Source organism: Chiloscyllium plagiosum, unplaced genomic scaffold, assembly GCF_037043375.1.
Source record: "Chiloscyllium plagiosum isolate Xiang-an unplaced genomic scaffold, Cpla_swu_hap1 HiC_scaffold_12, whole genome shotgun sequence".
Classification (NCBI taxonomy): Eukaryota; Metazoa; Chordata; class Chondrichthyes; order Orectolobiformes; family Hemiscylliidae; genus Chiloscyllium; species Chiloscyllium plagiosum.
The window spans coordinates 74,951,302-74,976,397 of record NW_028270150.1 but is presented as its reverse complement, the minus strand read 5'-3'; the positions used below and the strand labels follow the sequence as shown (position 1 = coordinate 74,976,397).

The window sequence follows — 25,096 nt, the reverse complement described above, 5'->3', positions numbered from 1 at the left end:
TTATTATTTTTAAAATATGTTTTGTTCTACAATTAATTAATGTTACATGGGGAGGCGATGACCTAGCAGTATTATTGCTCAACCTTTAATCTAGAAACTCAGCAAATCTTCTGGGGAGCTGGGTTCGAATCCTGCCACAGGTGGTGGTGGAATTTGAATTAAATAAAAAAAAGAGTTCTGGAATTAGGAATCTACTGAACACCACAAAACCATTGTTGGGAGAACCCATCTGGCTCACTTATGTCCTTCATGGAAGTAAATCTCTCATCCTCACCTCATCTGGCCTATACGTGACTCCAGACCTTGACTCCCAACTTCCCTCTGAAATGACCCAGCAAGCCACTCAGTTCAAGGGCAGCTCAGAATAGTCAATAAATATTGGCCAGCCAGTGACACCCATGAGTGAATTTTAAACATCCTTTTTCCTATCACATGCACCATCACAACTCCCTTGCCTCAATCAATTTTAATATTTATTTTTACAAATACAGATACAGTTAAAAACAAGTTGACATCATTAACGTAAAGCCACATTGCTGTTTTCACATTGATCACAGACACAAATATCAAATTTAATAGTATGTCACGTTTGTGATGTGTATTGTGTTAAACTCCTGTTCCTCCTTGTGTTCATTCAATGGCTGAAGTTGAGCAAAAGTGCTTCATGATTTTTGACATGGATAATCATTCTGTGTGCTCTTGCTTTTTATTGTCCTCTTGCTGGAGAAAGAACTTTACCATCCACTAATAGTTGGGAATTGCCTGCTGCCAGAATTTCTTTCAATCTAACAGTACATGATCCTTGGGATACGTTGGTAATGGAGTAGATAGACCTTTCTTGGTGCATTTCTTACTTATCATTTACTTTAATTCTATGCCATAATGAGACTCAAGGTAGAGTTGCCATAGACCTACCTTCACACATACAACTAGTAGTCCTGAGCTGTGAATGCTCCCCTGAGCGAAAACCCAGTAGTACTGGAACTGTGAAAGACCAGTGCACTACAGGATTTGACACCAGTAGATAAAACTAATCTTGATACCAGTAAAGCTGGTCATGCTGCCAGTAATACAGGTCAAGGTGCTTGTTGTGATATAGCACACTGAAAATGCACATTCTGGTGCTAGTCTGAATATTAATATCTGTGCAACTATCTGCAGGAGCTACCCAGATGGATTAATCATGTTTTTCCAGAGTCTAATGAAGAAAATGTAAACTAAAAGTCTGCATGGGTGAATGTTAGTGTGGCTGAAAGAGGAAGCTTCTCATTTCACTCATTTAACAATTTGAAAAATATTTTATTGAGAATTTATATGGAAGTGCACAGCCAATATATGAAAAAGAAAGTTACCTAGGGGAATTACTCCCTCCAACTAGACAATGCTGACTGGGTTGCCTTATCTGGATGTGTTCAAATCCATTATCTTTTCTAAGATATAATTGTGGCTTGCTCCTTGTATACCCCTTCAAAAGCCAACCTCCAAAAGCATAGATAGAAGTCAAAGCATTTTACAGATGGCAAGAAAAGAGGAAGAGATAATTAATGACTGTGAATACAACAAAGTTAAGAGGCAGTTGGGACATAGAAGGGTACCAAGGGCACGTGAGTGCATCACTAATGACTATGGTTGTCTGTGATGAGCTCAACTTTAACAAACAGCACTCTGAGTAACTGGAGGAAGTGTAGGTTTTGACTTGGGAAGATTGTTCCCATTTCTAAAGTGGGCCCAGACTTCCAAGGATGGATCTGTTCTGCAGTAACTTGGAGATTCATGCATCAAAAAACAGAGTCTTTACAAACATTGGGTTTACCTTTGAACCAAGAACTATCTTCCATTGCCATTCTATTATCTGCATGTCACCCTGCTGTTGTACCTTACGGGAGGAAAATGACATATCAGTTTTCTAGCTGAAATTCTGCAGACTATATTGGTATAGAGTACATGCACTCCAAGATCTGCTGAGTGTAACATGAGGGGTGCTTTGTGAACCATTACTTGGTGTAACATGAGTGAAAATAATCACCATCCTATCAGACCAGTGCACTACAGGATTTGACACCAGTAGATAAAACTAATCTTGATACCAGTAAAGCTGGCCATGCTGCCGGCTCTTCACTCTGGCACTGGACTCTCGGCTTGTCTCGGCCAATGGCTTGCAGGGTTCTCAGCCACCTACAGCAATCTGGGCTTGATTGGATCCATGCTGTAAAAAGAGACAAAAAAGAAAACTCTTTATTCTCTTCTTACAAAATGAACACTGATGAATATATCGACTCAAACACTAGACATTCCCCCAGCATCCCGCTCTCTGTACTTGCTCCACCCCCATGGTGAGCAGCCATTGTTGCAATAATGAACTTACATTCTATGTAACAGTGGTAGGTTGTGCTCATGTCTTTTCATTCCCCAAGTCATCGCTGCAATCTTTGTTCTATGGCAATTAGGAGTTGCTAATTCAAACAGAGAATTAATCTAATGTAATAGGAAATGGATTCAGATTTGTCACCAATATGTCTCCTATCTCAGCCCTGTGAACATCAGAATTAATTGTGCTGAGAATGTACTCAAGTTAATGTGAGTCTTCAGTTCCAGATGAATTTTCAGGGCAATCTATTAACATCAAATATAACCTGACAATTTTTAAAAAGTTATTATTGGCTGTAGACATGGCCCTTCTATACTCTAGTAACATTGTTTTTGATTCTGGTGAGGAACACAAATAATACAATGGAATAGGCATTCAAAATTATATTAACAAATGCAAGTAGCACTCTCTTCAAGAGCTGTATTATCTAATCTTTAATTAATTGTTCTGCTTTTCTGAACCTTAGACAGTCTGTCTGAACAATTGTTGCCAAGCAGGCACTCAGCCAAACCAGAGGAATTGAGTTAATACACCCATTATTGCTATTCTAGCTAGTGTCTCAACTAAGTGAGCTGGCATTCTCAAGCAGCTTTCTGCAATAGTGGTTGTCAGTCAGGCTAGATGGCCTCTTCCAGCTTAAGGTGCAACCTTCAGACTTGGTGTTTACTTCAAATAAGGTCAGAGCCTGGGCATACCAGGAATACACACCAAATCTGAGCAGTTATTTGTTCACTACTATTCTTGTGGGATGCAGTAGTACAATTATTCCCACGATATATAATGATGTCAGTGCTGGGGAATTCACTCTGATGGCAGTACAGAGGTCACTTCAGAGCATTGTTGTGCTAGCAGGGGAGCAAGATTGGGCATCCATAATCTTCAACTGTTTCCATTGACATTTTTATGTTTCCACTCCTGATTTCCCCCTTGATCGCTTTATTGATACCCCAACCATCACCTTCACAATTCACTCCCTCCACCATTGATACACAAAAAGTCCCATCCTCGAGACATAATTCACTAAGCTTCCTCTGCCCACATTTTCCAAACCCTGACCTGTGCACTTTGACAGATGAGAGCAACAGCTTTTGGTTTTGTACATGGGATGTGGGCATTGCTGACTGGGGCAGCATTTATTGCCCAACCCCAATTGCCCTGGCAAAGATCGTTGCAAGTCACTCCTTTGCACAGCTGCAGTCTGGGGGTAGTAGGTGCACTGAAACTTCTGTAAGGAGGATCTTCCCTGATTCTGATACAATAATAGTGAAGGAACAGCAATATACCTTCATGTCAGGATGATGAGTTGCTTTGAGGAGAAATTGCACTCAATGGTACTCCCACATATCTACTGTCCTTGTTCTTCCAGGTGGTAGATGGCATGAGTTCGCAAGGTCCAGTCCAAAGTGTCTTAATGAGTTACTGGAGCATCTCGTTTCATTGATACACACTGCTGTTACATTGGTCCGTGATGGAGGATGTAAATGTTGAAGGTGTTAGATGTGGTGCCAATCAAGTGGACTGATTTGTCCTGGATGGGAGAGGAGAAAGTGAGGTCTGCAGATGCTGGAGATCAAAGTTGAAACTTTATTGCTGGAACAGCACAGCAGGTCAGGCAGCATCCAGGGAACAGGAGATTCGACGTTTCGGGCACAGGCCCTTCTTCAGGAATGAGCAGAGAGTGTTCAGCAGGAGAAGCAGTGAGAGAGGGACTCACTGAAATCTTTGTAGAGAGAGGCAGAGAGCTTCTTCAAGGAAGGCATCCTTGTAAGAGGATTCGCAGTAGATTGAAATCTTCGAGGAGAAAGTGAGGTCTGCAGATGCTGGAGATCAAAGTTGAAACTTTATTGCTGGAACAGCACAGCAGGTCAGGCAGCATCCAGGGAACAGGAGATTCGACGTTTCGGGCACAGGCCCTTCTTCAGGAATGAGCAGAGAGTGTTCAGCAGGAGAAGCAGTGAGAGAGGGACTCACTGAAATCTTTGTAGAGAGAGGCAGAGAGCTTCTTCAAGGAAGGCATCCTTGTAAGAGGATTCGCAGTAGGTTGAAATCTTCGAGGAGAAAGTGAGGTCTGCAGATGCTGGAGATCAAAGTTGAAACTTTATTGCTGGAACAGCACAGTAGGTCAGGCAGCATCCAGGGAACAGGAGATTCGACGTTTCGGGCACAGGCCCTTCTTCAGGAATGAGCAGAGAGTGTTCAGCAGGAGAAGCAGTGAGAGAGGGACTCACTGAAATCTTTGTAGAGAGAGGCAGAGAGCTTCTTCAAGGAAGGCATCCTTGTAAGAGGATTCGCAGTAGGTTGAAATCTTCGAGGAGAAAGTGAGGTCTGCAGATGCTGGAGATCAAAGTTGAAACTTTATTGCTGGAACAGCACAGCAGGTCAGGCAGCATCCAGGGAACAGGAGATTCGACGTTTCGGGCACAGGCCCTTCTTCAGGAATGAGCAGAGAGTGTTCAGCAGGAGAAGCAGTGAGAGAGGGACTCACTGAAATCTTTGTAGAGAGAGGCAGAGAGCTTCTTCAAGGAAGGCATCCTTGTAAGAGGATTCGCAGTAGGTTGAAATCTTCGAGGAGAAAGTGAGGTCTGCAGATGCTGGAGATCAAAGTTGAAACTTTATTGCTGGAACAGCACAGCAGGTCAGGCAGCATCCAGGGAACAGGAGATTCGACGTTTCGGGCACAGGCCCTTCTTCAGGAATGAGCAGAGAGTGTTCAGCAGGAGAAGCAGTGAGAGAGGGACTCACTGAAATCTTTGTAGAGAGAGGCAGAGAGCTTCTTCAAGGAAGGCATCCTTGTAAGAGGATTCGCAGTAGGTTGAAATCTTCGAGGAGAAAGTGAGGTCTGCAGATGCTGGAGATCAAAGTTGAAACTTTATTGCTGGAACAGCACAGCAGGTCAGGCAGCATCCAGGGAACAGGAGATTCGACGTTTCGGGCACAGGCCCTTCTTCAGGAATGAGCAGAGAGTGTTCAGCAGGAGAAGCAGTGAGAGAGGGACTCACTGAAATCTTTGTAGAGAGAGGCAGAGAGCTTCTTCAAGGAAGGCATCCTTGTAAGAGGATTCGCAGTAGGTTGAAATCTTCGAGGAGAAAGTGAGGTCTGCAGATGCTGGAGATCAAAGTTGAAACTTTATTGCTGGAACAGCACAGCAGGTCAGGCAGCATCCAGGGAACAGGAGATTCGACGTTTCGGGCACAGGCCCTTCTTCAGGAATGAGCAGAGAGTGTTCAGCATGAGAAGCAGTGAGAGAGGGACTCACTGAAATCTTTGTAGAGAGAGGCAGAGAGCTTCTTCAAGGAAGGCATCCTTGTAAGAGGATTCGCAGTAGGTTGAAATCTTCGAGGAGAAAGTGAGGTCTGCAGATGCTGGAGATCAAAGTTGAAACTTTATTGCTGGAACAGCACAGCAGGTCAGGCAGCATCCAGGGAACAGGAGATTCGACGTTTCGGGCACAGGCCCTTCTTCAGGAATGAGCAGAGAGTGTTCAGCAGGAGAAGCAGTGAGAGAGGGACTCACTGAAATCTTTGTAGAGAGAGGCAGAGAGCTTCTTCAAGGAAGGCATCCTTGTAAGAGGATTCGCAGTAGGTTGAAATCTTCGAGGAGAAAGTGAGGTCTGCAGATGCTGGAGATCAAAGTTGAAACTTTATTGCTGGAACAGCACAGCAGGTCAGGCAGCATCCAGGGAACAGGAGATTCGACGTTTCGGGCACAGGCCCTTCTTCAGGAATGAGCAGAGAGTGTTCAGCAGGAGAAGCAGTGAGAGAGGGACTCACTGAAATCTTTGTAGAGAGAGGCAGAGAGCTTCTTCAAGGAAGGCATCCTTGTAAGAGGATTCGCAGTAGGTTGAAATCTTCGAGGAGAAAGTGAGGTCTGCAGATGCTGGAGATCAAAGTTGAAACTTTATTGCTGGAACAGCACAGCAGGTCAGGCAGCATCCAGGGAACAGGAGATTCGACGTTTCGGGCACAGGCCCTTCTTCAGGAATGAGCAGAGAGTGTTCAGCAGGAGAAGCAGTGAGAGAGGGACTCACTGAAATCTTTGTAGAGAGAGGCAGAGAGCTTCTTCAAGGAAGGCATCCTTGTAAGAGGATTCGCAGTAGGTTGAAATCTTCGAGGAGAAAGTGAGGTCTGCAGATGCTGGAGATCAAAGTTGAAACTTTATTGCTGGAACAGCACAGCAGGTCAGGCAGCATCCAGGGAACAGGAGATTCGACGTTTCGGGCACAGGCCCTTCTTCAGGAATGAGCAGAGAGTGTTCAGCAGGAGAAGCAGTGAGAGAGGGACTCACTGAAATCTTTGTAGAGAGAGGCAGAGAGCTTCTTCAAGGAAGGCATCCTTGTAAGAGGATTCGCAGTAGGTTGAAATCTTCGAGGAGAAAGTGAGGTCTGCAGATGCTGGAGATCAAAGTTGAAACTTTATTGCTGGAACAGCACAGCAGGTCAGGCAGCATCCAGGGAACAGGAGATTCGACGTTTCGGGCACAGGCCCTTCTTCAGGAATGAGCAGAGAGTGTTCAGCAGGAGAAGCAGTGAGAGAGGGACTCACTGAAATCTTTGTAGAGAGAGGCAGAGAGCTTCTTCAAGGAAGGCATCCTTGTAAGAGGATTCGCAGTAGGTTGAAATCTTCGAGGAGAAAGTGAGGTCTGCACAAGCTTCGTGAGTGTTGCTAGGGCAAGTGGGGAATATTGCATCACACTCCTGACTTGTGCTTTAGAAATAGTGGACAGGCTTTGGGGAGTCAGCAGGTGAGCCACTTACTACAGAATTCCATCTGCACTTGTATCCACATTATTTATATGGTTAGTCCAGTTCATAATCTGGTCCATTATAACCCCAAGAGTGTTAAGAGGGATTCAGTGATGGCACTGCCATTGAACGTCAAGGTGTAACATCTAGACTCTCTTTTATTGGAAATAGCTATTACCTGGCACTTATTGGCTGCTAATGTTACTTGCTGAAAATGTGTTGCTGGAAAAGCGCAGCAGGTCAGGCAGCATCCAAGGAACAGGAGAATCGATGTTTCGGGCATGAGCTCTTCTTCAGGAATGAGGAAAGTGTGTCCAGCAGGCTAAGATAAAAGGTAGGGAGGAGGGACTTGGGGGAGGGGCATTGGAAATGCGATAGGTGGAAGGAGGTTAAGCTGAGGGTGATAGGCCGGAGTGGGGGTGGGGGCGGAGAGGTCAGGAAGAAGATTGCAGGTCAAGAAGGCGGTGCTGAGTTTGAGGGATTTGACTGAGACAAGGTGGGGGGAGGGGAATGAGGAAACTGGAGAAATCTGAGTTCATCCCTTGTGGTTGGAGGGTTCCTAGGCGGAGGATGAGGCGCTCTTCCTCCAACCGTCGTGTTGCTATGGTCTGGCGATGGAGGAGTCCAAGGACCTGCATGTCCTTGGTGGAGTGGGAGGGGGAGTTGAAGTGTTGAGCCACGGGGTGGTTGGGTTGGTTGGTCTGGGTGTCCCAGAGGTGTTCTCTGAAATGTTCCGCAAGTAGGCAGCCTGTCTCCCCAATATAGAGGAGGCCACATCGGGTGCAGCGGATGCAATAAATGATGTGTGTGGAGGTGCAAGTGAATTTGTGGCAGATATGGAAGGATCCCTTGGGGCCTTGGAGGGAAGTAAGGGTGGAGGTGTGGGCGCAAGTTTTGCATTTCTTGCGGTTGCAGGGGAAGGTGCCGGGAGTGGAGGTTGGGTTGGTGGGGGGTGTGGACCTGACGAGGGAGTCACGGAGGGAGTGGTCTTTTCGGAACGCTGATAGGGGAGGGGAGGGAAATATATCCCTGGTGGTGGGGTCCGTTTGGAGGTGGTGGAAATGACGACGGATGATACGATGTATGTGGAGGTTGGTGGGTGGTAGGTGAGGACCAGTGGGGTTCTGTCCTGGTGGCGATTGGAGGGGCGGGGCTCAAGGGCGGAGGAGCGGGAAATGGAGAAGATGCGGTGCACTTCCTGCTCCTCCGTCCTTGAGCCCCGCCCCTCCAATCGCCACCAGGACAGAACCCCACTGGTCCTCACCTACCACCCCACCAACCTCCATATACATCGTATCATCCGTCGTCATTTCTGCCACCTCCAAACAGACCCCACCACCAGCGATATATTTCCCTCCCCTCCCCTATCAGCGTTCCGAAAAGACCACTCCCCCCGTGACTCCCTCGTCAGGTCCACACCCCCCACCAACCCAACCTCCACTCCCGGCACCTTCCCCTGCAACCGCAAGAAATGCAAAACTTGCGCCCACACTTCCCCCCCTTACTTCCCTCCAAGGCCCCAAGGGATCCTTCCATATCCGCCACAAATTCACCTGCACCTCCATACACATCATTTATTGCATCCGCTGCACCCGATGTGGCCTCCTCTATATTGGGGAGACATGCTGCCTACTTGCGGAACATTTCAGAGAACACCTCTGGGACACCTGGACCGACCAACCAACCCAACCACCCCGTGGCTCAACACTTCAACTCCCCCTCCCACTCCACCAAGGACATGCAGGTCCTTGGACTCCTCCATCGCCAGACCATAGCAACACGACGGCTGGAGGAAGAGCGCCTCATCTTCCGCCTAGGAACCCTCCAACCACAAGGGATGAACTCAGATTTCTCCAGTTTCCTCATTTCCCCTCCCCCCACCTTGTCTCAGTCAAATCCCTCGAATTCAGCACCACCTTCCTAACCTGCAATCTTCTTCCTGACCTCTCTGCCCCCACCCCCACTCCGGCCTATCACCCTCAGCTTAACCTCCTTCCACCTATCACATTTCTAACGCCCCTCCCCCAAGTCCCTCCTCCCTACCTTTTATCTTAGCCTGCTGGACACACTTTCCTCATTCCTGAAGAAGAGCTCATGCCCGAAACGTCGATTCTCCTGCTCCTTGGATGCTGCTTGACCTGCTGCGCTTTTCCAGTAACACATTTTCAGCTCTGATCTCCAGCATCTGCAGCCCTCACTTTCTCCTGCTAATGTTACTTGCCACATAGCAGCCTAAGCAAGGATATTGTTCACACTTGGCTACTTATGGACTTAGATGCTTCAAAATCTGAAGATTTGCGAATGGTATTGTGTATTGTGCAATTATCAGCAAACATCCCCACTTTGGACTAAACAACGGAGGGAAGGTCATTGATGAAGCTGTTTTGTCTTAGAACTCATGCAATGAAATCCTTAGACTGAGAAGATTGACCTCCAACAGTAATATGAGAACACCATCACCTGAAGTTTTCTCTCAAAGATACACACCATCCTGCCTTGGGATTACATTGCCATTTCTCCACAATCAAAACCCTGGAAGGTCCTCTCTAACAGTGCATGCTGCTATACCTGATGGACTCCAGCAGTTCAAGAAAGCAACTCACCACCTTATCAAAGTCACTTGGGGATGGGCAACAAATGCTGGCTTAGCCTGTTGGAGATACAGTTGTCTGTAATTTCCTTATAAATGTAAGAATGAAACTATAACAATAATGAGGGACACTGATTATCCAATTATAAATTGGGATAGCAATAGTGTGAAAGGGTGAGGGACTTTGAGAAAGGACAACAGCTTCTCGAGTGTGTTCAGCAGAATTTTCTACATCAGTATATTTCCAGTCCAACAAAAAAGGAGACATCTCTGCATCTGATGCTGTGGAATAAGGTTGGTCAAGGTTAGTTAGGATACATTTAATTTATAATTGCATCATTAAGCTTCAGTTGTCTCTGAATCTATAGTGCAGATATAGGTGATTCGGCCCATTGAGTCTACATTGACCGGCCGAAAAGCAGCCCACTCAGACCCACCCCTCACCCTATCCCTGTAATCACGCACTTAACATGACTACCCTGCACATCCCTGGGATATGGGGCAATTTAGCAGGCCAATCCAGCTAACCTGCATACCTTTGCACATCTATGGAGAAGGACAAAGCAAATGCAGAGAAAAATGATTAATTGGGACATGGCAAATGCTGAAAGATTGAAAAGGAATTTGACCAACATGAATTAGAATCAGGATTAGCAATCAAAACAGAACAACCAGCTTCCTTTTTGGTTAAGTTTGGATACAGTCAAGGTGCATTCCAATGAGGGAGAAATGTAGGGCAAACAAATCCAGCAGTCCCTGAATGGCAAAAGAGAGAGAGAATAAGATAATGTAGTATAAGATTGAATGTGACAAATGTCAGGTAAATAATAGAATTGAGAATTAGGGCACATGAGAGGAACCAGACAGAAATTGAGAAATCAAGCAAGAGCAGTAAGGGCAGAGTAAGATAAGAGGCTGGCAGCTAACATGACAGTAATTTCTAAGCCTGGACATAGGGTGAAGTGCCAATGGCCATTAAGACAAAAGAAGAGTGACAGCAGGGAGGAGAGGCAAGAACACTTAAATAGTGAGCTGGAGTGTGATAGGAGAAAGAACCATGTATAAAGCAGCTACAGACTCTGTCAGAAAATGATGAGAGCCTGTGCTACTTGAATAGAGAAGCTAAATATTATTTAGATGGAGAAAATCTCCAGAAAGTTGTGACACAGAGGGATTTGAGCATTCTTGTGCATAAAGTAAAACAAGCCATCATAAGCGTTCAGTAGGGAGTATGGAAGGCAAATGGAACTTTGACCCTTGTTTAAAAGGGAACGGAATATAAAAGTGTGTACATTGAATAGTTTTGGTCCCCTTATTTAAGGGGATGTGTACCGGCATTTGAGGCAACCCAGAGAAGGTTCATGAACTTGATCCAGGATACACAGGGATTATTTTCTGAGGGAAGGTTGAGTGGAGTGTGCCAGGACTTGTTGGAGTTTAGAAGGATTAGAGAAGTCCTTACAGGAACATGCAAGATTCTTAGGGGACTTGTCAGGTTAGGTACAGAAAGATTGTTAACCCTCTGTAAGAGAGTCTAGGACCAGATGGCATAATCTCAGAATAAAGGGTCACATATTTAAGACATAGTCATAGTTGCACAGGTCTACGGCAGAGGGAAAGGCCCTTCATCCCATTGGGTCTGTGCTCGTCAAAAACAAACACCTGGCAATTCTGATCCCATTTTTCAACACTTGGCCTATAATTCTTATATGCCTTGACATCAAAATGCATATCTAAGTACTTCATGTATGTTAGAAAGGTTTCTGCCTCGACCACCCTTACAAGCAGTGAGGTCCAGATTCCCACCATCTTCTGAGTGAAAAAGCATTTCCTCACATCCCCGCTAATCCTCATGCCCCTTACCATGGGGAAAAGTTTCTTCCTATCTACCATGTCTCTGCTCCAGAGATGCCAAGGAATTGCTTGTTACAAAGCATAATAAATCTGTGGAGTTCTTTAGCACAGAGAGTTGTAGAGGCTTTATTACTGAGTATATTCAAGGTTGAGATAGACAGGTTTTTTAACCAGCAAGGGAATTGCGGGTTATGGCATAAAGCAGGAAAACAGAGTTGCAGATTATCAGATCTGAATGAATTACATTTGCTCCTACGTTTTATGGTCACATGCTCTTACAGATATTAAGCAATTCCCCATGATGATTGAATCTGTTAAATCATAGAATGCTTCTCCAACCCACTGTTGCCTTATTTTCCAGCTGCTGTGTTGGACGCAGCTGTGTACACAGTCATTGAGAGGGGTGGCATTGAACTGAAATTCCCACAGTTCAGTTGGAGCCAGATTTAAATTTAATGGTTGCCATATGGGTTTCCTAGGAATTAGGAACCACAGCAGTGAATGGATGCCAAGAGCTGCCAAATCCAGACAGCAACTGTATTTTACAGCACTGCTTGTGCATCTGAAGGAGCAGGATTCAGGACCTCTTTAAAACCTGCTCCGTCAAGGAAACCTTCATGCACCCCTCTGCAGATCATGACCACTTTAGTCCCTGTCGCATTCAGCCACTACCACTTAATCCATACCCGCCATGTTCATTGCTTGGTAATTATTCTTTGATATTGACTATTTCAGAAGCATAGTAACAGGAACAGGAACTTCAGACTTCTTATTGAGGTGACTTTGGTAAGATAAAGAAAAGATTTTGTTAGGTCTCGCACTGGAATTACTCTAAAACTGACTTAGCCAAAAAGCCCAGAGAATGGAATTTAGTTATCCCTTTGAATTTGCATTAAGATGCAAGGGATTACTTCCTGAAGTTAAGTTTAATTGTGCCCTGGTTTGTTAAATTTCTTAAATATCGGTAGTATACTCACCTTTGCTATTCCCCGCAGTTTTCTTTTAATACATTTATGTACTTGTCACTCAGAATATCAAACATTTGTATAAGAACAAAACTTGACTGCTGTGCAGCACCTGGGCCATATCGTACAGCTGTAATGCAACATCGGCTACATGATACTCCCTGAAGCTGTCTGGCTCAAAGTGGCAATCTGTCCCATGATCAACTGGCTCATTCTGAGTTGGAGTGAACTCTTGTAAAGCTTCTCAAATGTAAACCAGAAAAAAAGCTGAAGACACAAAGAAGAAAAGGACCGAGCAGATGGTGTTGAAGATTTGACAATGATTTATAATGTGAGGCTCACAGAGTCTTCATCAAAAATTGACGTTGCAGTGTAGCTAACAGGATGTGAGTCCACTGCTTGTTTAAAGGGGTAGGTTTTATAGAGACAGATCTTAAAGGAGCCAATAGAGCTAGAGAAACAGAGGAGTCAAGAGTGGGACCTGGACTTGAAGATACAACTACCGAGGGTGCAATGAAGTAACAGGAATGCACAGGAAGACCAAATCAGAGGAACAGAGAGTTCTAAGAATTGTAGGAGGTTACAAAAATCGGGAAAGGAGAGATCATGAAGAGAACCAGAGTGAAATAAATTTACATATGATTATTGCTGAGAAACTACACATTTTGTTGAATTTTTTTTACTCACATTCTTCAGGACAATTCTCCGATTTATTAATTCAAGGGGAAATCTAACATTAGTTAAAATTAAACATCTAAAATTAGTTAGCAAGTAGACTCTGATTGGTAGATATATTGCCATGCATCCACTAATGATAATTGATGGCTAGCTGCCAGATTATATTTAACTTTTAGACTAGACAGTTTGAGACACAACTTTGTATTGAATACACTGTTGAAGAAATTCAGTAGAAAGCTTGACTGATCCTAACTTAGCTGTAAATTGTATGGTGTAGTTGATATCTCAGATGTGCCTTTTGGTATACCTCTGTCTCAGGCATACAAAACGTTGCTTGATAGTATAGAACTTGATAGTACAGAACTTGAGTATTTGATTGAAGCTTTATCAATTGTACTCAAAGAATAATTCACAAGAATGCTAATTCAAGGGGGCAAGCATCATTCATACTGCAAGCCACAAGATACATCTGATAAAAGCAGAAAATTTTTGCATGAGCTGAGATCTACAGAAGATAACAAACCATTGACCTGGTCAAGTCTTGAGGTATAATCTGTATGATGCCTCAGCAACATATAACTGAGACAAGGGTTAAGACTTGTGATACGATGGTAAAAGTAGTTGTTTTTATGACAGAGAGGATGTATAATGAGAAATTTAGCTCAACATAAAATAGAGCACATAGGTAGCAATTAGCCTTGTCAAACTTGAGAATGTGATTGGGGAGGAGGAAGGAGTTACTTGCAAGGATGACTTCAGTATTCCTCCTTCTTAGCTGGAGCAACTGTCGCCATAGAAGATCGGACACCAGAAAAGCAGCCTCACTCACAAAGAATCATAGAATCCCTACAGTGTGGAAGAAGGCCATTCAGCCTGTTAAGTCCACACTGACGCTTTGAAAAGCATCCCGCCCAAACTCACCTCCCTAGCCTATCCCCCTAATCCTGCATTTCCCCTGGCTAATCCACCTAACCTGTACATCCCTGGACACTATGGGCAATTCAACCTGGCCAACCCATCTAACCTGCACATCTTTGGACAATGAGTGGAAACTGGAGGACCTGGAGAAAACCCACGTGACGTGGAGTGAATGTGCAAACTCCACACAGTCACCCGAGGGGATCAAAGGTTATGGGGAGAAAGCAGGGGAATGGGGTTGAGAAACTTATCAGCCATTGAGGCTGACGGGTGACCTTATAGAGGTTTATAAAATCATGACAGACATGGCTAGGCTAAATAAACAAGGTCTTTTCCATGGGGTGGGGAGTCCAGAACTAGAGGGCATAGGTTTAGGGTGAGCTGGGAAAGATTTAAAAGGGACCTAAGGGACAACATTTTCACGCAGAGGATAGTGCGTGTATGAAATGAACTGCCAGAGGAAGTGGTGGAGGCTGATACAATTACAGCATTTAAAAGTCATCTGGATGGGTATATGAATAGGAAGGGTTTAGAGAGATATGGGCCAAGTGCTGGTAAATGGGGCTAAATTAAGTTAGGATATCTGGTCAGCATGGATGATCAGGACTGAAGGGTCTGTGTCCGTGTTGTTCATCTCTATGACTGTGACTACGACTGAATGGTGGAGCAGATTCGATGAGCCAAATGGCCAAATTTCTGCTCCTATGTCTTATGGTGGAATCGAACCAGGTTCCCAGTGCTGTGAGGCTGCAGTGTGAACCACTGAGTCAACGTGTTGTCCTAAAGGTGGTGGAAGGGCTGAGACTGGTAATAAAGAGGTAAAGGTCACCACCACACTTCCAACAGCTGTGGATCATAACACCAAGAGGCTATGGGTGAATGAGGAAGACAACTGCACTGAGAAAAGACCTTTGGTAACTCCAAAAGTAATGATACAAGTATGGGAATAGCTGGAGGTTCTGCAATACAGTCAATAACAATGGAACCAAACAAGGGCAGTACCCTTGTTTGGAGAGGTATCGGTTGAGAATGGTGCCATCAACCATGTCAAAGGCTGTAGAAAGGATAAAGAGGAAACATGCAACATGATCACAGTCACAGGGAAGATATTTTGTGAATTTAGTAAGGAATATTTCAGAGAGGGGCAGAAGTCTAATAGGATCTTTGAAAGAAGGAACACATACTTAAGAGATGAAAACATATTCAAGAAATTTGGAGAAGAATGGGAATTTGGCAATGCAGAGCTATATTGCAAAACCAGGTGCCATGGGTGGGTTTTATGAGGAGAAGCTAATGACAGTTGATGTAAGGAAATAGCCAAACGAAGAAGGTGTTGATGACTATTAACACAGGCTTCAGAGGGGAAGTTGAATGCTCAACAATTTAAAGCAAATAGAAATGAGGAAATAAAGGATGGGACTCATATGTAAATTCAGAAAGGGCACAGGAAAGAAAACTAGAAAGAAATACAGTATACATTTTCCATTCATTGCCGTGACATCAGGAGGTTAATATATCACCATAGCTCCGGTGTTAATATATCTCAGGGGACTTCAATGGAAGTAAGAATAGGGAGGGGAATGAGGCTACCCATCTTCCTAGCATCCATTTACATTACTGCACTTAATCAAGATTTACATTTTGCTTTGTAGTGTTCAGGATTTTGTTGGTAAATGCTCAAAGTTGATTAATTCCACAATGGGGAGTAGAAAATTTTCCCTTTCAATTGTCCATGATCGTCAGAGTGTTCTCAAATCAGGGATCATGCAGGAACAAGGAGTATTGGCAGCCTCTGTCTCTTTAACCCGGGCCTCAGTCAAACACATTCTATTGTCACTCACTTCCAGTTTCAGTGCCAAACCAATTTGTTCCACATGCAGCAAAAACAGAAGTTGCTGGAAAAGCTCAGCAGGTCTGGCAGCATCTGTGCAGAGAAATCAGACCAGTGACCCTTCCTTATAACTGAACCTGAAATGTTAACTCTGATTTCTCTTCACTGGTGCTGCCAGACCTGCTGAGCTTTTTCCAGCAACTCCTGTTTTTATTTCTGACTTAGAGCATCTGCAATTCTTCTGTTTTTTGTTCCGTAAGCCATCCTGAGATCATGTGCATGGGACACACATGCAGCAGATGAAAATCAAATTCTGGATGGCCTGCAGCTAATCTCTCTAATTTATGAAACTCCTTGAAAGAGCACCGATGCTAGCCATCCTTCATAACAGGAGAGAGGTACATCATTTCTGACAGGTGTCAACATAAACAGTATACATAAAAATCAATGGATTTTTGGACTGATTTGAATAGCCTAACCAGGCAGTGATCCTTTCTACATCCCACAAACTATTTCAGGAAAAGCTCAAAGAATGGGGAAGAGATACCATAGCGGCATGTAGGTAATCACTGCAAAGTGCTCTGATCCCAGATGCTGTTATTACTGAACAAATCATACCCCAGCTTGAAATACGGCTTAGTAAATCATTGTTTGCTTTATTTTGGTTTTAACAAAGTATCCTCTCACTGTTAAGTATACAAAGTTGCAGATATGTTTTAACAATGAAACAAAAGCTCACAAGAAATGAAAATAAAATGGAATAAACCTAAACTATTTACACATGACACAAACTTAGATTTTGAAACACTAAATAAAATATTATTCCATTAATCCAAAAACACTCCTTTACAGTATGCAAAAAAACCCTTATAAAGTATCATACCAGAAGAAACAAAATCCTTCTCTGTAACTCCTCAACAAGTATAATTTAATTGCAACTTCTTGTGGAATTCCCAGTCTGGAAAAAGCTGATGGCATTTTTCAGGAGCTTTCATTCACCTGATTTTAAACGTTCTCAGTTTTAAGCAACTTCTTCAGTTTTATTCAAACACCTTAAATCTCCTTACTGTAAGGTAATCTAATTTTCTACATTCTTCTCCCTTTTTCAGGGGCACTGTTTTCTATATCCATCCTCATCCAAGGACCTCTGCAGAACTATCCCAAACTAAAACAAAAAAAAACCTTTATTTTCAAGCTATGGGGTTTCCCTGAATCTCAAAAAAGTTCCAGTTGAGAAATTATGAACAGAAGCCCTGCTGGGCAAATTGTTGACCTCACCTAGTGGTGAACTCTCCTAGTAAAAACAAAAACCACTTAGTTTGACAATTATTTTAGAATCAAGTTGTTATTTGTTTTAAAAAATCACCTTGACTACTATAATACTTACAAGTTAATCATTAAACCATTCAGACACCCAAAAAAGTCACTAATTCAAAATTCAATCCAAACTTAAAAATAAAAATATATAGAAATCATACATCCTACGTCCCATAAGATTACAGAAAAGAGGTGATTCTTCCTGAGAAGATACTGCATTTCTGGAGAATCAAAATAATATTGTTCAGAGTTCAAGCAAAACCCTACCCTCCGTGTCACTTCTGCCTGCCCATTTCACTCTGAAACACATGGGGATTTGAAATCATGTTATTTCACAAAGATTAATTCTTTAAAAGAAAATCAAATCTTGTGAGGTAAACCTTCACTAATATCTTTTTTTAAAGACAGAAGTAAATGGATGTTTGCTGAGCCACATCTCTTTTATAACATACATCAGTTTGCTGTGCTTTGTTTGAGTTAAGAGATAATTTTCCACTTTCATCAATTTAATCTTTTCAAAACATGAGCAAGAATGGATTTGAGCTAAACCATTTTCAACAAAGGTTAAAAAGCAAAATCTTTGATTCTGAGCAGCAAGGCACAGCTGATCAGATCAGAAGCGACCCAGAGAGATAGCAGAGTGAATACTGTGAAGTCATTACTTGACAATTATTTGCAGTAGCCCAACCTTAAAATCATTTGCTGCATTGCTGATCATTGAAATGTGAAAGGCTCATCTCCCCATGTAACAATATTTCCCCACTTAGAAGTTGGACTAAGTAAACGTAAGGTGGTGTTTATAATGAGGTCAGCCAGGTGGACCTCTTAAAAAGGATTGAGCTGTTAATCTGATCCAATTAGGGGGCTCAGACTGACAGATATAAGCAGCAATGTCAGAGGTTTTGTTCACTCTGAGAGTTGGCTGTGATGGAGTTGGATCAGTGTCAAGGACTCTCCATGTATAAATAAAGTGTGACTTGGTGACGGGGTACTAACCTCTGTGGAATTATTTCATTTTGCAAACATGAAAGGGAGAGCAGATGAAAGCAGCTTCAAAGATAACCTTTCCACATTGGTTTCTCCACACTGCAGAATTAAACATGCTGACTGCCCCATTCACAAGGTCAAAACAACACTGCGGATTGGAATAGGAAACAAAATACTGAATGAAAACAGAAAGTGCTGGAGGAACTGAAGTGAGCTGGCATCATCTGTGGAGTGAGAATCTGAATTAATGGTTCAAGTCAAATATGACTTGTCTTTGGAACAGAAGAGATCTGGAAAAGTCCTGGATATTATAATGCTGAGAAAAGAAGGCGGCAAAGGGAACAGAAGGGCTGATCAGGGAATTCTTATGGGTGCTTGCAGATTAAAGATGACAAAGAACAAAAGACAAAAGGAGTGCTGATAGTTATAAATAGCATAGATCCTTGGTAGGTGCTCAAAGCTGATTGAAGAAGAACTCTGACTGAGAGGAAAAAAAACAGAAAAATCGAGAACCAGACACTGGTGGGGAGTGGGAGGCTGGAGGAGGGAATGTAATTACCCATCTGGTTCACAAATGTGACTCTAGACCCACAGCAATGTGGTTAACTCTCAACTGTATGGGAAACACTTAACAAGCCACTCAGTTATAACAATTGCTACAGAATCTCAAAAGAAATGAGACTGACCAGACCAATGATTTCAACCTTGGCACTGGAAAGACAACAGCAGAAACAGCCCTATCGACCCTGCAAATCCCTCCTCACTGCCATCTGGGGGCTAGTGCCAAAACTGGGAGAACTGCCTCACCCAGATTAGTCAACCTGATATAGGCATACTCATGGAATCATACCTTACAGACAATGTCCGAGACACTATCATCATCATCTCTGGAGATGTCCTGCCCCTCTGGCAAGACCAGCCCAGCAGAGGTGGCAAACAGTAAGGACAGAGTTGCCCTGCGAATCCTCAACATTAACTCTGGACCTCGTGAAGTCTCATGGCATCAGGTCAAACTTCGGCAAGGAAACCTCCTATTGATTATCACGTGCTATTTTCCCTTGACTGAAGAATCAATAATCGTCCATGCTGAACAACATTTTGAGGAAACGCTGAACGTGATAAGGATGCAGAATGTACTCTGGGTGGAGGATTCAACTGCAACCAGCAAGAGTAGCTTGGCGGCAGCACTACTGATCGGGCTGGTCGGGTCCCTAAGGACATAGCTGCTAGACTGGATTTGCAGCAGGTGGGGAGGTAACCAGCAAGAGGGAAAAAATACACTGGATCTCAACCTCACAAAAGTAATAGAAACTTTAATTCAGACTATAAACATCTACAAATGAACAACAAATTTACTAAATTTTGAATGGCAAATTGTCATTGCCAAAACGAAGATCTTTCAGTAGAATATTGGAGCAGAAGTCATTCAAACTGAACTTTGTAGTTTCCTACATGGGGCCAGGAAGAGCAGATATTTGCCATTTGAAGATTGATGTCTTCTCTGCCTTTCTCTCCACACTGTATTGCATTCCCAACCATGAGATGCCCTCAGAATCCCTAACCACACATTAACTTCAGTCAGAAGATATTGACATCAGATCTTCTGCTGGTTGGCAGCAACTTCCCATTCTGTAAGAAAATCGAATGGTTAAATGTTAAATCAGGTCCAGCGAGCAATTAAAATCCCCATGACCTCATTCTGCTGTGGCCGGAAATGAACTGACTCCCACATTCCCACACTGGAAAGTAACCTGGAGTTCTTCAAACTCCCTGGTTAGTTTAGATGTGTAGTCACAGGAAACAGGAGTAGGAAAATATGATTCAGAGTCAGTACATGGATTTAGGACAAAAGTCTGGAGGATAAACACTAACAGGAACGAGATAGATCTGTTCTTGGCTTTATAAATTGCATGGTTCCATCATGGCTTCAAAATTACATTGGGTTCCAATATACCTACAACACATCAGGTCCCATCTGCCTTTGATGGATATTAAGTTAAGATGAGACTATTTTGAGGAAAAACAGGGTTGTTAACCCAGTGTCCTGACAGTATTTATCCCTCACTCAACACCACTGTAAACAAATTATCAAACAATTAATTATCATTGTTGCTTCAGGGTTTACTGTGTGCAAACTGATTACTGCAGTACATTTATTGTGAAGCACTTTGGATTCTCTTGAGGTCATGAAGAATTAGAACCTTTCATGACCTCAAAACAATCCAAAGTGCTTCACAACAAATGTATTGCCTTTCCCACTTGGGGTGTTCTTACACTATCGCTCTGGGTGATCTGCAGAGACAGATCAATCAGTGAGTTTACATGCTTGGTCACTGGACCAGAGACTGCCTGGGATCCCTCAGTCTGGAAAGCAATTCCCCAGCCTGCTGAGATCTTCCACACTTGAAGGGATGGTAAAATTCCATTTGGTAAACAAAAGGTATTTCTATAATTTAAGTTAGCAGCTGTGGTAGAATTGCTGCTATAGCACCCACATACCAATGAAAACACAGACATTTTAGCACAAACCGTGTGGTGATAACTTAATTGTGAGAATTTTAAAAGTCACTATGCATCTCTGGACTGGTGTTGTCTTTTTGCATTAGTCTTTTTAAATCTTAAAGACTCCTGCTTTTCTTTAAAATGGAAAGACTTAACTAAGATAAATTGAATTGAATCAAATTGAATTGAATTGAATTACTTTTATTGTCACGTACTCAAATGAGTCCCATGATTTGTTTATATGTCACCACGTACAGCACCATCTCAGGTACAAGATACAGGTACAGAGGTACAGACTCTTCAGTACAGGTCCTTAGTGGGAAACAAAATAGAAAAATAAAGAAATAAAAAGTCCGACTTTACAGATCAGAGAAGTAAATTAGAAAATAGAGAAATAAAAATTTCAGAACATCAGTCCTTCCAACCCAGTCCAAACTGGCACCTGGCCTCCAGTCTGCACTAGGTCATGACTCCACACCTACCGGCCTTCACCTTGAGGCTGGGAGATGGCTGTGAAATCACCTTGAGACTGGAAGTCCACACTCGTGTCATCCTGTGCTGAAAGACTGCCATGCCGGGCCATCAAGAGACCATCACGCTAGGCCAGGAGACCTTCACCAAAGTAGCACCAAACCTCAGAGCGTTTATAAGGGCTTATCAGAACAGTAAGTCTGTTAAAGAATAGGGGTTATAAAATGGTGCTTTTAGAATAGGAGCCACTGTTGAAGACTAGAGAGCAAAAAGGGAAAGATACTGACACATAAAAGAAAGAGCTTGCAATTATACAGTGTGTTTCACAACTTCAGCAAATTCCAAACAAAATCACAGAATCCCTATCCCTAGTGCAGATAGAGGACATTTGGCCCATCAAGTCTGCACTAACCCTTTGAAGAGCATCCCACCCAGACCCAGCCCCCTCACCCTATGCCAGTAACTCCACATTTCCTATGGCTAATTCACCAAACCTGCGCATCCCCTAGATTTAGATTAGATTAGATGTGGCAATTTAGCATGGCCAATCCATCTAACCTGCACATCATTGGACAAGAGTACCCAGAGGAAACTCACACAGACATGGAGAGAATGTGCAAACTCCATGCAGACAGTCATCTCATGGTGGAATCAAACCTAGGTCCCTGATGCTATGAGGCAGCAGTGCTAACCACTGAGTCACTGTACCATCTCATCACATGAATTATTTTTAAAGTAGGCAGCAGTTTGAAATATATCAGCCGAGAAACTAGCTATTGCTAACCAACAACTTTACAAAATGGGAAACGAACCACAAAAATAGACTGAAAATAGAAAACAATGAAAATACTCAGAAATTGCTGGGAAAGCTCAGCAGGTCTGGCAGCAGCTTTGGAGAGAAATCAAAGTGAACATTTCAGGTCCAGTTAACCTTACTCAGAACAACTGGTAGCTAGGAAAATGGTGTTTTTTATTCAGAAGATAGGGTCAGGGATGGAGTTAAGGAGTAAATGATAGATGTAGATAAAGCCCAAAGAGAGAGAAGAACATTTGGACTGACAAAGGAGTGGATAACAGTCAGCCTAGGAGAATGGATGGCTGCTAATGGGGACTGTTAGTGGCTAACAATGGATTGTGTGTAATAGCAGACCATGTAGTAACAAGGCCTGCTGTGTGGGGTAAGGATGTGGGAGAAGGTGCCCCAAGCCCCAAAATTGTTGAACTCGATATTGAATCCAGAAGGCTGTGGAGTTCCCAGGCGGAAAATGAGGTGCTGTTCGTCCAGCTTGTGCTGAGCTTCGCTGCAGCACTGCAGCAAGCCTGAGACAGAGATATTGGTCAGGGAACAGGAAGGTGTGCTGAAGTGGCAGGCAACTGGAAGCTCAGGGTCTTTGCTTATGGACAGAATGTAGATGTTATGCAACGTTGTCACCCAGACTATGCTTTGTTTCCCCAATATAGAGGAGACCACATTGTGAGCAGCGAATGCAGTGATATGATTGTGTGAAGTGTAGGTAAAGTGCTGCTTCACCTGGAAGATGTGTTTGGGCCCTCGGATACTGAGGAGGGAGGAGGTAAATGGGCAAATGTTGCACCTTAGGCGGTTTTAGGGCAAGGTGCTGTTGGGCTATGGGGGGTATTGGGAGTGAAAATGGAGTGGACCACAATGTCCCGGAAGGAATGGTCCCTGTGAAAGGCTGATAAGGAAGGGGAGGGGAATATGTATCTGGGTGGTGGCATCCCTCTGGAGGTGGCTGAAATAGTGGCTAATGATCCTCTGGATGTGGATGTTGGTGGAAGGGTAGGGAAGGACAAAGGGATGTTGTGGGAGGGAAGACAGGGGGTGAGGGCCGATGTGCATGAAATGGGTTGGACCCGGCTGAGGGCCCTGTCAAAAAAGATGCTGGGGTGTCCTCGGTGGAGGAAGAAGGTGACGATTTCAGAGGCTCTCTTATCAAATTTGGCATCATTGGAACAGATGCGATGGAGACGGAGGAACAGGGAGAATGGAATGGAGCCTTCACAGGAAGCAGAGTGAGAGGATGTGTAGTCCAGGTGACTGTGGGAGTTGGTGGGTTTATAGTGGATATTGGTGGCCAGCCTATCCCCAGAAACGGAAACAGAGATGTTGAGGAAGGGAAGGGAGGACTCGGAGCTGGACCTGGTGAAGGTGAGAACAGGATGGAAACAAAATTGATAACATTTTCCAATTACGAATGAGAGAGGAAGCAGCATTATTGATATTATCAATGTATTGGAGAAAGGGTTGTGGGAAGGCACCAGAATAGAACTGGATCAAGGAATATTCCACGTACTCCCATGAAGAGGCAGGCACAACTAGGGCCCATGTGGGTACCCATGGCGACCCCTCTGACCTGAAGGAAGTGAAAGGAGTTATAATAGAAGTTGTTCAAGGTGAGGATGGCTCGGCCAGGTGGAGGAGTATGGTGGTAGGTGGGAACAATTCAGACCTTTATTGCAGGTAGTGAAAATACTCAGCAGGCTTGGAAGTATCTGTGGAGAAAGAAGCAAAGTTAATGTTTCTTGTTGGTAATGAGACTATGGCTGAAAATAGACCTAGTGGCATATGAAGTTCGACGGAGTATTTCTTGCTTTGAGCAATTGTTTAAAATGGACAATATTAGATCAGTGCCCATATCATATATCTTTTCTGAGTATTTTTAATTAACAATGGTTAAAAGTTATGGGGACTGGGCTGGAAAGTGGAATTAAGGCTGAGATGATCAGTCATGATCGTATCAAATGGTAGAGCAGCTTGAGGCGCTGAATTGACTACTCCGGGTCTTAGTTTTTCTAATGCATGCATTGATTTTGCAATAATTTAGTATTTAAGAACAAAAGAACTGGGCAGAGAAAGTTTTTACATCAAGGATTCAGGTAAGATTCAAATGAAGTCTTCAGTTATGAACAAGGCTTTTGAGGCTGGAGTTGTGGGTTTTAGCACTGAAAAGGTTAGGGAGAGATTTGATTAAATTACAAAGGTTTTGTTAGAGGACTTGGGGAGAACGTGTTTTGAGTAGTTAGCAGTTCAATAACCAGAGAGCACACATGACCAAATATTGACAAGAAAACCAAGGAGGCGATGGGAAGAACATAGAGTCACTGAGGCGTATAGCACGGAAACAGACCCTTCGGTCCAACTCGTCCATGCCGACCAGATATCCCACCTGCCAGCACCTGGCACATATCCCTCCAAACCCTTCCTATTCATACACCAATCCAGATGCCTTTTAAATGTTGCAAGTGTACTAGCCTCCACCACTTCCTCTGGCAGCTCATTCCATACATGTACCACCCTCTGCATGAAAAAGTTGCCCCTTAGGTCTCTTTTATATCTTTCCCCTCTCACCCTAAACCTATGCCTCAAGTTTTGGACACCCCATTCATGCCCCTCATGATTTTGTAAACATCTATAATGTCACCCCTCAGCCTCCGATGCTCCAGGGAAAACAGCCCCGGGCCTATTCAACCTGTCTGTATAGCTCAAACTCTCCAACTCTAGCAAAATCTCTGTACCCTTTCAAGTTTCATAACATCTTTCCGATAGAAAGGAGACCAGAATTACACATAATATTCCAACAGTGGCCTAACCAATGTCCTGTACAGCCGCAACATGACCTCCCAACTCCTGTACTCAATACTCTGACCAATAAAGGAAAGCATACCAAATGCCTTCTTCACTATCCTATCTACTTGCGACTCCACCTTCAAGGAGCTATGAACCTGCACTCCAAGGTCTCTTTGTTCAGCAACACTCCCTCGGACCTTACCATTAAGTGTAAAAGTCCTGCCCTAATTTGCCTTTCCAGAATGTAGCACCTCACATTTATCTAAATTAAACTCCATCTGCCAC

At 43.5% G+C, this 25,096-nt stretch overlaps 1 long non-coding RNA gene across 1 annotated transcript in view; it reads right to left on the bottom strand.

The window, feature by feature from the left end:
- Positions 1–1,163: 1,163 nt before the first annotated feature.
- LOC122555542 (uncharacterized) overlaps positions 1,164–25,096 on the bottom strand; it is a 69,365-nt gene continuing 45,432 nt past the window's right edge. The window contains exon 3 of the long non-coding RNA XR_015758909.1: positions 1,164–2,206. This is a non-coding gene — a long non-coding RNA (uncharacterized LOC122555542). The remainder of the gene's footprint in view (positions 2,207–25,096) is intronic.